Source organism: Panthera uncia, chromosome D1, assembly GCF_023721935.1.
Source record: "Panthera uncia isolate 11264 chromosome D1, Puncia_PCG_1.0, whole genome shotgun sequence".
Classification (NCBI taxonomy): Eukaryota; Metazoa; Chordata; class Mammalia; order Carnivora; family Felidae; genus Panthera; species Panthera uncia.
The window spans coordinates 2,713,492-2,726,910 of record NC_064808.1 but is presented as its reverse complement, the minus strand read 5'-3'; positions in this window follow the sequence as shown (position 1 = coordinate 2,726,910).

The following is a 13,419-nucleotide window of genomic DNA, read 5'->3' as shown; positions in this document are numbered from 1 at the left end:
CACATTGGGCTCTGTGCTGACAGTGCTCTCTCTCTCTCTGTCCCTCACCCACTCATGCCGTCTCTGTCTCTCAAAATACATAAATAGACTTAAAAAACTAAAATAAAGAATCCCTTAGGGGCGCCTGGGTGGCTCAGTCGGTTGAGCTTGAGCATCCGACTTCGGCTCAAGTCATGATCTCACCGTTTGTGAGTTCGACCCCACGTCAGGCTCTGTGCCGACAGCTCAGAGCCCGGAGCCTGCGTCGGATTCTGTGTCTCCCTCTCTCTCTGCCCCTCCCCCGCTTGTGCTCTGTCTCTCTGTCTCTCAAAAATAAACATTAAAAAAATTTTTTTAAATAAAGAATCCTTTAAAAGAGAGACAGAGAGAGAGAGAGAGAGAGAGGCTTGTCCGGATGGAAGCAAGGAAATGATTTGCAAAAGTCAGAAAAGTCCAGGATGCTGAGTAGGGGCTGGGGGGCGGTGCTGGGCTGGGGTCGGCGGGGGGCTGGGCAGGAGGGAGGGTTCTGGACCCCAGAGACGCTCTGCCTCTTGCCTGGCTGTGGGTTCTGTGGGTCTCCGCTGTGCAAGTATTCGTGGGCCTGCCCTGTCTTGCGTGCACTGTTGGGTGCGTATGCTATTTCCCACAATGCAAGGAGGCAGAGACTTGGGCGGGAGGGGGGCTGCGGAGGGCACCTCGGGAAGGTGAGATTGCGGGCAATTCCCACTTGCGTGCTGATAAAGTGTCGAGTGCTTGACATCTGCCAACCAATTTTGAAAAGCAGCTCTGATTACCCCCTTTCCACACCTAAGGAGCCTGAGGCACAGAGAAGTGGAGGGTGTTACCTGGAGGGGTGGGGTTCACGCTCCTGTCCTGCTGGTGTTGCTTCGAAAATGACCATAGGTGACTTCTGTCAACACCACCAGAAAAGCAGCACAGGAGGGCTGGGGCTCCTGGTGGCAGGACCTGGCCTTCCCCGCCTGCCCCCCGACCTGGGTGCCAAATGGAAGGGCCACCGGGCCTCGGGCTGTCCCCGGGGGCTACAAGCACGTTGTAAAGCACTTTGGGAGAGCCCGTTTACACCAGGGCAGAGAATTGCCCCCTTGAGGTGGTGCGTGACCCCATAAATTGCCCTGAGGTGGGAGGCAGCTGGGAGGCCCGGGGACAAGGGGACAATGCTGGCCGCTTCGTGGGGGGCTATTACCCTTCAGAGGTGCGGCATTCCACAGGGCTATGGCCTTGGGGCTCCCGGGGGAGGACCTGGAACAAAGGTGGGGAGGACCTGGCCAGGGCAATGGGGGGGGGTGCTGCACGACGCCGAGGGGGTACGCGGGGGACCAGGCGCCCTGTGTGGGGTGGGGCCCCCCTTCCTGGGGCCTCAGGCTGACGCTCCTCAGGCCCACAGCGAAGGGGGCTTTGGTTTCAGAGCACACACATCAGACGGGCCACATCAATGCCTTGCAGGTGTGGATAAGCCAACGGGGAGCGTTGGCGCGGGCGTGGGTTCTGTGAATGTCTGAGAGGCTGAGGTAAGCCGGCAGGTACCGGCTAATACCTGCTCGGCCTGCCTGTTGGGCGAACAGATTATCCAGCCCCGTCCCGATGCCACAGGCAGCCACAGCGGCCAAGTTCACGCTACAGGGCCCCTACTGTGTGCCGCGTCCTGGCCGTCCTGGCATTTCAGGGATGGAGGGAGCTGCGAAATGCGTGTTTCCCAGGGGGAAACTGAGGCCCAGAGAGCAAGCCTGGCTCCCCTGAGGCCGTATCTGTGTTGTAGCCGGGCAGGGCATGGGACCCAAGGCCCCCTAGGAGGGCCTACCAACAGCTAGCTGGCCCCCGGCCTCTCAGGCATCCGTGTGCAACTGGGAAAGGTCCCCCTCCCTCTGGGCAGACGCAGCCTTGCAGCCTCAGCGGGCAGGCCAGACTTGAGCCGGGAGGAGCCCTTGTGCAGGGCACAACCCGCACAGCTGTACAAGGCGGACCTGCCCGTGCCCGTGCCCAAGGATCCTTCAGAGCAGCACTACAGAATCACGGTCCTGGGGTCACCCTCGGTGTGGGGACCAGGAGGCCGGCTTGCACACCGTGCACATACACCCAGGAGCAAGCGAGAGACAGGTGGAATCGGCAGCCACGGCACCTGCCTCCTGCCGGCTCAGCCGAACAGCCACGAAGCCTCGGTGACCCCGGCTGGGGTGGGTCTGTACCGGTTTCTGTACTCCGGGAGCCAACAAGGAAACGGTGCCCAGCAGGTGCCCACAGAGGGAAGTTCTAGAAGCTCCAGGCACGTGAGGGCCCTCTCTCTGCACACTACTGGGTGGGTCCTTCTTCGCCATTTCCGCTGAGCGCCTCGGCTCTGAATCGCCAGGGTCAGGTTGAAGAGCTGAAGGTCAGAGGCCACCCAGGCACCCGTGCCAGGACACAGGACTGACCTTTGTGTGACCAAGTTGAAAGATCCGGGGACCCCAAGGAGGGGCTCCAGACCTCTGGCCGCCGTCTGAAATGCTGCTTGGGGGGCTGATCCTCATCGTCCCTAAATTAGGGGCCAAATGGCCAATTAAGGGGCCGTTTGAGAGTCAGAGAAGCAGAAGATGAACAGAGGAGACAGATGAGGCCGTCGGGCTGGTCACGGGGTTCGGCGGGGGGAGGGCGGCGCCTCCTCTCCTGGCATCAGGGTGGGGGGGGCCCGGAGGCCTGTCATGCCCCTTCCTGTGGCCGCAGAGGGCAACCGGGGCCCCGGCGGCAACGTTCCCTGGGGCTCAAGGCGCCCCAAGGGCTGCAGGCGCCTTGCTTTCCAATCTCTGCGGGTCTGAATCACCTGAACCCTCGCCCGGCGCCCTCAGCGACCCCCCAGCCCGCCCGGAGCTCAGCTGGTCGGCGACCAAGCGAAGGCTGCCCTCACGTGGCTTCAACTGCAGCGTGAGGCTGTGTGCGCGTGCACACGGGTGTGCGGGTGTGCGTGTGGGTGTGTAAGAGGTGGTGTGTGACGTGCATGAGTGTGGGCCAGAGCGTGTTCGAGTGTGAACGTGCGTGCAACAAACAACAAATACACACAACAAGTGAAACACACAGACGGTGTTGCCCCCCGAGCTTAGTGGCTTCAAGCAACCATACTGTCGCTGGACATCCTGCGCCCAGGAACGGGGGACCCGGCCGGCGTGTGCCCGTGTGGCTGCTGGGCTCCCCAAGGCGGCCTCTGTGCACAGGAGCCCGGGGCCTCCCGGGGCCCTCGGCTGTCCCCACGGCGAGGCCTCCTCCCACCTGGCTCGGAGCTGTCACCCCCGGAGGGCGCTGTGCGGGCATCCGGGGACCCGAGGGCGTCGTTCCTCCACACCGTGGGTCTGGGGGCCCAGAAGACAGCCCCAAGGAGGGGATCCACAGGGAGGAGGCACAGGGAGACGGACCGATGGACACTGAGGCTCTGATGGCAGTGGGACGAGGAGGGTCTATCAAGCTGGGCACTGAGAAGGGGCAGCACACAGGCTCGGGGTTCTGGGGGGCGCTGGCCTGGGCCGGGCGGGTCCACGGAGTACGGGAGGGAGGTGCGCAGGCCCCAGCGGGGGTGGGGGGGGGTTGCTGCAAAAGTGCTGGTGGAGGAGTGAGGTCAAGGGGCTGGTTGGTGTTTATCCCGGGACCTCAGAGCAGGTCTGCCGCTCACGGGGACAGACCAGGAGAAAGGGGGGCTGGAGCACGACCTGGAGGCCAGGGCTGTGCCCATGAGCCTCCTGGAAAACACTGCATCTGCAGACGGGGCCCCCAGTCCATCTGTACGCTGACAGAGGATGCCCCAGTCTGTGCTTAAATGACAGCCGGCCAGTAGACGCCGCCTGTACCCCCGCATGCACACTTGCACACACAGAGCCCCAGAGGAACTTCCCCTCTTCCATTAGTGTAACAGGTGCCCCCACATCCGCCTTGCTGATGGGGGCGGGGTGCGGCTCAAGGTCAGCACAGCCTGGCTGCTGGAGGGGGGAAGGCGGCCCAGGGCCCACCCCATCTGTGCCTGTGATCAGCCCATGTCCCAAAGGCTTGGGGACCAGCCAAGCGCCCCCCTCCCCAACCCTGGCCTTCTTCCTGAGCCTTTAGTGGCTTTGTGGCCTTGGAGTCTGATCAGTGGCTCCGTGATCGAAAGTGATTTGTTTTCCGGGTTAATTTGATTATATCCTTCGGGTGGGGTGGGGGTTCCTACCTGCCCCCCCCCCCAGGCCACTTACCCATTACCACAATTACCATAAAGACTCTCTTCAAAGGGCAGGACCCTCCCCCGGGGGACCAGCCCATTAGGACAGGGCTGAGCCCCTGGGGCGGCAATGAACTTGCTGTTGTTAAGCGGTGGCTGGAGCCTCAGACGCAGGTGACCGGCCCCTGCGGAGGCCTCGGTGGCTTATGGGGCCAGACGCCTACAAATTGGGAACCCCGGGTCTCTGGGGGGCTTTCCGCCCTGCCGCCACCACCGGACCCCGGAGGCTGCACCCGGGATTTGGCAGATGACGGACCACCATTAGGCCCCCAAAGTGGGCGGGCCCTTTGAAACAGTCTCCTGAATCTTCTCAGCAACACAGCAGACAGGGGGACGCTGTGCCCATTTCACGGAGGAGGGAGCGGAGGCCCCGAGAGGCGGGAGGGCCTGCCCAGGTCCCCCCCCCCCCCCCGAAGAGGAAGCGGAGGACAACCCGACGGAGAGCTGGGCCCCTTGCTCCCCCGGCACCCCGGAGTCCACACTGCAAACAGCTCTGCTGTTTGGGGAGCGCCGGGAGAAGAATAAAGACCTTTTCACAGGCCGGCGGGCTGCAAAAGCAGTGAGGGAATGCAGACCAGTGACCTTTTGCAGAAGAAATTCTCCCTTCTCCGCCCCAGGCTCCCCTGGCTTTCCCTGGGGCTTTTCCAGGGGCTTCCTCAGAGCGACTTCCTTTTCCTCCAAATGGACTGTCGGTGAAGGAAAGGCCTCTGTCTGGGGACCCCCTCGCTGGCCTGTGTGCCGGGGACCCTCTGGGGTCTCCCCCCTTGAGTGTGAGATGTGCCAGGAGTGTGAGTTGGGCGGGAGAGGCTCTCTGTCCAATCCAGACCTGGTTCTGCAGCTCACCATCCTGTGCCCCCCCGGGAGTGTTTGCAGGGAGGGGTGCAGACGAACTTGGCAATGGGATGGGGAGGGGTCAAATGTACTTAGGGGCGGCATCCGCAGTAGGGCGAAATCACGGTTTCTCTGATTTCTTAACCAAGTGTTTTGGGGTGTTTATGGGACGGCTGGGGTTTTGGCAAGCTTCCCCCCCCCGACCAGTCACCCCCCCAGCCCCCCATTTTCTCGTTCCCCATTCTGCAGCCTGGGAGGGGCTCAGTGGGCACAGCTCATTTCCACTCCCTGTGGTGGGCAGGGTCCCTCCCATAGGCACCTCTCCCCAGGGGCCCCGCTAGAACATTCTGGACGGCTTCACCTCCACAGCAGGTGCCCCTGCTGGGCTATAGCTGTGCAGGCTGGGAGTTGCCGGGGCACCTCTGTCTCACCGCAGGGTCCTCCCAGCGGGACAGCTGAGCCTCTTGGCGTGGTGGCTCGGGTCGCCAAGAGAAGGCTAGCGGAAGCTGGCGGGCCCCTCGAGGCCTGGGCCTGAAACTGGCCCCCGGTCACTTCTGCCACATGCTCTTGGTCTAAGCAAGCCCAGGCCAGCCCAGAGTCAAGGCAGGGGCTGCAGCAGATCTTTTGTCGTTTGGGACTTGCTTCCAAGAACCTTCTATCTCATGGCTGAGGGCTTATGCTTTTGCCAGCGCTACTGCCCCGTGCCTCCCGCTCCCCGATGCTGGGGAGGCCCCAAGGGCATGCCCCCCACTGCATGGCGCAGGGGTTAGCAGGAGGCTTATGTGCAGGAGCCCCTGAATGCCGCTTCCTGGCCGCAGCTCGAAGGTCCAAAGGCCAGAAGAAAGTGGGGCTTCGGAGAATCTGCTCCTCTGGGCATGGTTGCAGGACAGAGAAGCTGGCAGGCGGTGGGGGGGGGGGCCATCCCAGTGTCACCCATTTTCTGAAAGGTGGGTTGGGTGCTTGCCTCAGGCTCTGCACTGAGTAGCCTTCGATTCAGTTCTGTCCTTTAAAAGTTTCCAAAACAAGCAAGACTCAGGTCAGAAGTTTGCGTCTGCCTCACGAAACTGTCTGAGCCCCGAGGGACCCCTAGAGGCCTGGCTCCTTCTACCTCGTCGCCCCACCACCCACCCATTCCCCAGACATTCTGTCCTCACCTGTGCACTACGAGACGGTGCAGCCACAGGAGCGCAGGTCAAGCCACAGGAGGCGCAAACAGCAGCGAGCTCGCGGCGAGGACACCTGCCTCTTCGGGACACAACGCGCGGCTTCTCCCCGCTCTCGCCGTGGCCTTGTGGCTGCCTGGGCGTCTGAACCCCGGGGGCCACACGCCCAGCTCAAGGCTGAGGATTCTACTCCTTTACAGCAGAGACGGTCAACCTATTTCCAACGACGACCCCTTCCCTGAATAATAGTTTGAAGTGTTTAGAGTAAGATACGTAAGGCGGACAGTGGTAACCGATTATACTCAAAGGCAGCTATCAAAACACATTTGAAAGATGATTTTGGGATTGAGGAAATTCTGTGCTTGTGTTTAATGTTCATTTTTGAGAGAGACACAGAACACGAGCAGGGGAGGGGCAGAGAGAGAGGGAGACACAGACTCCGAGGCGGGCTCCAGGCTCCGAGCCGTCAGCACAGAGCCCGACGCGGGGCTCGAACCCACGAACCGTGAGATCATGACCCGAGCCGAAGTCGGACGCTCAACCGATGGAGCCACCCGGGCCCCCCAGGGAATTCTGTGCCTCTTTCCGGATACATCAACAGCAAGATTGTGTGGGAGATCCAACAGCCACCATCACTGAGGAGGGGCAGTGAGGATAATTGACCCTCTAAGATTATTCCACTGCACGATGACATAGAAACACCCGAAACCCCTCGAGACCACAAGGTCGAGGGCCGTGTTGACGTCCCGTGGTTCGCCCGCCCTCGTAAACGGAGAAAGTGGTGAATTTAATAAACACGTCACCTCTTTCTCCTCCTAGTTCATAAGCCCCGTGAATTCCATCCAGGGGTCCCCAAGAGGAGATCAGACATTGGACGGTGACTCATCTCAGTCTCTTCGGGTGGTTCCTTCCCAGAGGGACGTTATGAACAAGGGACCCGTCAACCCTGCTCAGCTCTGGGATCTCAGGGCCCAGGCAGACCCTGGCTGGCCCTTCACATGAGCCACTGAATCGGTGTCCTGGGGTGGCCATAACAAATGACCACAAACTAGGCGGCTTAAAATAATGGAAATGTATTCTGTCATGGTCCTGAAGGGCAGAAGTTCAAAATCAAGGCAGGGCCGTGCTCTCTCTGAAGGCTATGGGTGGGGGGGGGGGGGGCACCTTCTGGCCTCTTCCAGCTTCTGGTGGTTGCTGGTAACCCTAGGGGTCCCTAGGCTCGTAGACGTCCAGCCAATCTCTGTCCCTGTCTTCACGTGTCATGTGGTGTTCCCACTGTGCGTCTGTGTGTCTCGTTTTCTCTTGTAAGGACACTGGTCATTGGAGTAGGGTCCACCCGGATCCACCGTGACCCCATCTTAATGTACCAACTATACCTGCAAAGACCCTGTTTCCAAATAAGGTCAAATGCAAGGCATAGGGGTAGGACTCGAGCGTATCTTTTGGGGGGTCACAACTCAATCCGAAGCCCGCGCCTTGGACAGTCACAGGGGATCACAGGAGTCGGGGTCTCTGGAGAGATGCCTCATCTCACGGGGTGGGGGGTGCAGCTGAGGCAGGGGAGGGAAAGGACGTACAAAACGAGTCAAGAGCGGGGTCTCCGCTGCCTCAGCAAAGCGCACGTGTGGACAGGAATCTTGTCCAAGTCACCCCACTGTCCCAGCATCCGGTAGTGCCGGGGTCATAACCAGAGCTCAGGCTCTTCGCTGAGTGAACGAACGAACGAACGAGTGAACAGAAGTCAGGTCCCTGACACGGAAGCCGGTGTTCTTCCCACTGGCCCGTGGCTGCTGGCCTCGGGTGGTGACTGCCGTGTAGCGATCACTCTAATGCCAGTTTCTAGAACGGACTACCAAGATCAGTGGCGTGATGCCGTAAACGTTTATCTCCTGCTTACCCGATCGCTTGATGGGGGTGCTCCCCTGGGGGAGGGCCGCGCGCCGGCCCAGGGATCCAGATTCCTCTAGCTCTGGGCCCCACCGTCTCCTGGGCAGAGGAATCAGCAAACTGCTGTGAAGACACAGATCGTACACATCTTTGGCTAACTCCGTCTCCATCCAAACCACTCAGGCCCCCACTGCAGCAGGAAAGCGGCCGCAGGCGACGCCACGAACGGCCGAAGCGGGTCCGCGGGCCGAGGTAGGCCAGCCCCAGTCCTGGCGCCACAGAGCGCCCCACGCTGAGCTGGAGGACGGGACACGAGGGTGGAGAAGACACCCACACCTGCTTCCGAGTCCTGTGTCTCTCCCACGGACATGCCTTCCGCAAGACGCAGTCACGGGGCTCCCGGGGGGACGGCGGCCATAGCTTCTCCCCCTCTGGATGGTGGCCGGTCGGGAAAGCCCGGGCTGGGCCGCAGGAGCAAACACCCCCCCCAAATCACAGCAGCTCGGAGAGGAAGCCGTGTCTCTCCTTCCAGCCCGGCGCCCATCCGGGTTTGGAAGGGGGGCTCTACCTCGAGTTGTGCCCAGGGAGCTGGGCGGATGGCGGGCTCAGCTCACCCCAGGTTTGCACCCCTGCCGGGGGCAGGGGCGCGGTGAAGCACTGGCCGGCTCTCGGGGCTGCTGTCCGGAGTGGCCACTTCGCTGGCCAGGACGAGTCCCGTGGCCACACCTGGGGTCACGTGTTACCGGTTCCCAGGGTGGGTGTGTAGTTTAGCAACGGCCACGGCTGGAGCCAGTGGCCTACCTGTAACGCTGGGCCGCGTGCCCCGGGGTGGGGGTGGGGTGGGGGGAAGAGCCCAGCCTTTGTGGTCCTGGTCCTCAGAGGCCGAGCCCCTCCTAAGTGGCCGGGTCCCCATGTGGTAGGAGCCACCACAGAGGAGGCTGGGGTGGGGGGGAACCCACCCCGTGCAATTTTGCTTCACCCTGGGCAGCAGGGACAGCAGCTCATTCCGGAAGACGGACTGGCCTGGTGGCCGATGTGGAAGGCGAATTAGCTAGAACCCCTGGAGTCGTAGGTGAAGGCAAACTCAACCCCAGTTGTTCAGGGAAAAAGTGGAGGGGAGGCTTATTGCCTCAAACAAAGAAGATGTAGGCAGGGAGAGCTGCCATCAGGTGTGGTTTGTTCCAGGAGTTCAAAGGGTATCACTGAGCCCTAGTTTGCCGGCCACGGTGTCCCGGTAACGTCCCCCAGGCTGGCTCCAGGGCGGTCCCGCCCCAGCGGGCAGGGAGCCAGAACACCCGCCCCCCCCCCTCCCCCGCCAAGCCAAGTCCGGGGCTTCCCCCTGATTGGATGAGTTTGGGTCACGAGCCGTCCCCGAACCAATCACTGCAGCCGGAGGACCTCAACGCACTGGTTGGCCAGGTCCCGGTCACATAATGTACCTGGGCCTCACAGTGGGGGAGGGGTAGTTTCCTTACCCATCAAACCTTAAATAAACTACAGTTTCGCCCTTGAGGTTGCAGCGGCATCCGTGAACGCGCGCACGGTCCCCGTCCTCCTCCGGGCCTCAGTTTCCTTTCCAGCGTAGGACCATTGGGTGCGCTGATGTTCTCAAACCCCTGCTCATTCTTTGTCCCCCCCGCCCGACCAGGGTGTCCGCTCCCAGCGGGGCATTTGCCTGCTTCGCTGTTTTTACACCTGCACGTGCATCACGTGCAAGTCTTGGGTATGTGTCGGTGATTGAACAGATTCCGGGTGTACTTGTGCCCAGGCCCGTGTATAAATCGCATTCACACGCAGGCACTCACACACGCACGCTCCCGGGGACCGGCCAGAGAGGCTGTCGTCGGGCCCCTGGTGAGGGCCCAAGGTGCCGCTGCTACAGGCCTCCGGTCCCGCCCACTGTCCCCCCAGAACGTGGGGGGGGCTCCGGGGCCCGAGCCGATACACCTTCACTTCAGTCTTTAGGCTGAAACCCCGGGAGCGAGGGGGGACGCCTCTGGGGGGGGCTGACTCGGCTCTGGGCCAGCGGTCCTGCCCAAACGAGCTTTGTGACCCCACTAAATGGAGTTGACGACGCTGGCCCTGCGCGTCCACGCGAGGGAGACACGGTGAGACGTGGGGGGATTCAGACAAATAAAACTGCAGCCCAGCGGCAGGGCATGGGGCCCGATTAGCCCTCCAGCTCCTGGCAGGCTGGACACAAGGCACCTCTGGAGGATAGGGCCACCGCCTTCCCGAGGACATCTTGGTCCTAGACCCCAGGACAGCCCGCCTCCAAGATGGCCTCCACGGATCCGGCCTCTGGGATCTGTGCCCTTGGGCAGTCCCCTCCCCTCCCGCACTGATGTGCTGTGTGGCCGGTAGAATGTGGCTGAAAGGACGCGCTGTGTATACGACAAGCAGACGACCTGTCGTCTCCACCTTGTCTTCCCTCGGATCACTTGCTCCGGGAAGCTGGCGGCCATGTTGTGAGGTCACCCAAGCAGCCTTCGGGAGAGGCCACCGTGTCGAGGAACCGAGGTCCCCCGCCAGGAGCCGTGCGGGTGGGCCGTCTCGAAGTCCCAGGCCAGCCTTTGGAAGACACTGCAGCCCCGGCCAGCTGCTTGGGTCCAACCTCATGAGAGATCTCGAGCCGGAAACACGCAGCTAAGCTTCTCCCACGCTCTGACGTGTGGCCACTGCGGGAGGCAGTCAGCGCTCGCCCTGGTTTCTACCGCTGCTCCTGCGGCTGTTTGCTACGCGACAATTAGCTAACTAACGGGTCACCAATACACGCTTTTACTGAGCGCTTAGGCCCAGAGTGCTTCCCATCCTGATCTGGTTTCATCATCACGGAGACCCTGAGGGTGGATGTAACGGTCCCCACGTCACAGGGGAAGTGACTGGGGTTCAGAGAGGAGCCGTGACTTCTCAGAGTCCCACGGCCGGGCAGGGGTCAGAGCCATGCTTCGAGCCCGGCTCTGTCACCCCCAAACCTGTTTCCCTTGCTGCCTGCTCCTCCTACGCTTGCTTTGGAAGCAGAGAGTGCTGCCCGTCGAAAGAGGCCACCGCGGGGCGTCGGGCCCGGGGTTCCGTTGAGACGCCTCGGCTGCAGGGAGCATTGCTTAGAGTAGCAACAATTTGCCTTTTGAATCGTTTGCCAGCCGGGCTGTGATAAAGCATTGCACACTTACAGGTTTAAAGGCACAGAAATGTATTCTCTCCCAGTCTGCGGGCCAGAGTCTGGGGGCTCTGGGGAGGGTCCTTCCTGCCTCTCCAGCTCCTGGGGCTCCAGGGGTCCCCGGGCTGCGGCCATGTCCCCCCCGGCCCCGCCTCTGTCATCTCCTCCCACGCGTGGCTTTCTCTTCCGGGCCTTCTTCCCTTCTGCCTCTTGAAGGACAACGGTCGTTGGATTTAGCCCCCCCAAGCCGGGAAGATCCTTATTCCAAATGAGGTCACGTTCTGAGGTTCTGAGTGGACACGAATTTCGCAAAGATACTATTCAACCCGCCACACGTTCGTTCCGGCTTCTGTTGTTTAGAAAATGCCAGTGCTTCGCAGCTCCCCGCACGCCTGCCACATAGGCCGTGTCGTGATTTTTTGCAACCCCCCCGACGGAGGGTCGGGGAGGCCCGGGGACGCGCCCCAGGTCTGCCAGCCGGCAGGTGGTAGAATCGGGACGCCCGCCCCAGGAGCCTGACGCCACGGCCACGCAGGTGGGTGCGGGCGGCCTCTGCCCTCCCGGTCCACACTGCGGCCAGACGGGGTCCTGGGCGTCCCCGGGGCCGCGAGAGCTCACGCGGCAGGTAGCCGCGGGTGGGGCTCTCCAGGTGGGCTCCAAGGCCATCAGAACCTGGTAACGGTCGGGACTCCCCGTGCAGCATGGCCCATGAAAGACAAGCTGGGGCCTAATGATTACAGGGAAAGTTCCAGTGGCTTCCCCTTTGAAATGCACAAAGCCTGCTCAGGTAACGGGCTGGAGCCTGGGCGTTTGAAGTGCCAGTCGTCCCGCGGAACATCTGGCAGGCTGTGCCGCCCCCACTACAAACGCACCGGGCACAGCTGGCCCTCAAAGGCCGCCTGGGCCAAACATCGGGGCCAGGTTCTGCTTTCTTCTTTGGTCTTGACTCGCCCCCAACTCTTCGATGCTCACTTGTGCCTTTCTTTGGTGGGGGGGGGGGGGGGGGGGGGACCTTCCTTTTCATTTTTCTTTTTTTTTTTTCTGAGCCGAACTTCAGAGAATGTTAACACCAAAGGACCGTGGTGCCTCACTAATTCAGGATTAGTGCCGAGCCGAGCAATGACTGCGGATTCTCACCACGGTTAAAAAAAAAAAAAGAAAGAAAAAAAAAATACGTGCGGTGGAGACCAGAGGGCTGCCCTGATCAGAGCCCTGTCGCAGGAGTCCGGGCAGTATTTCGGGGGGTCAGCAATACCCTATTTTTTCTAGTCACTCATGCATTCAACAAAAACTTATCGAGCACCTACTGTGTTCCGTGTGATGGGTAACAGCAAGAGCAAAGGCCCTGGGGTAGAAAGAGCTTGGAGCCTTGAAGAATCGGCCTGAACGGGCAGTATGGCTGGAGGGTGGTGAACAAGGGGAGCGGGGCAGACGGGAGTCGGGGAGCACGGCCACGCCCAGTCCCACAGGGTGTGTGGACCTTGTGTGGGGCGCTGCTGGAGTTTCGGGGCAGGGGAGTGACTTAGATTTTACAGGTATTTTCTGTGAATATCTAGTTTCCCGGATGGCTTTCCCAGAAAGCCACCGTCAAACAGAGGCCCCAGCAGGCCCCGTGTCTCACTCCCGGCACCCGGGGCCTGGCGCACAGTAGGGCCTCATCGCTTGTCCGCTCACCAGATTAAAGTCAAGTCCACTGCAAGGGAGAGCAGGGCGGTGGGCTAGGGGGTGGTCTCTGAGGCCCCCTGTTTGGGGAACAGGATATGTCTGGTCTGGGGCCCCTCCCTGGGAGAACTTTCTGGGCTCCCCTCCGCAGCCATGCATCGCCCCTCAGCCCAGGCGGGTGGTCCAGCGCTCTGTCGCAAACTGCCGGGAGGCTGGTGCGAGGGCTGACGCTTGCCTGCCGCCCTTCCTTCTATCCCTGCATCCTTCCTGCCTCAACCAGCCTCCCGGCTGCCCAGACTCTCACGTGGGGCCTGAGCAGGCACGGAGCGAGTGTCGGGACCAAGAGCGGCGTGAGTGAGTGAATGAATGAATGAATGCTATACCGCTGGTCCTCAGAGAAAAGTTGTTGGCCTTTCCTGGGCAGGAAACACCTTCTCCCGCTGTCCACAGGGGCCCTCCTCAGCTTCTGGGCCCCCTGGCCGGGAAGGGACAGTGGGGGG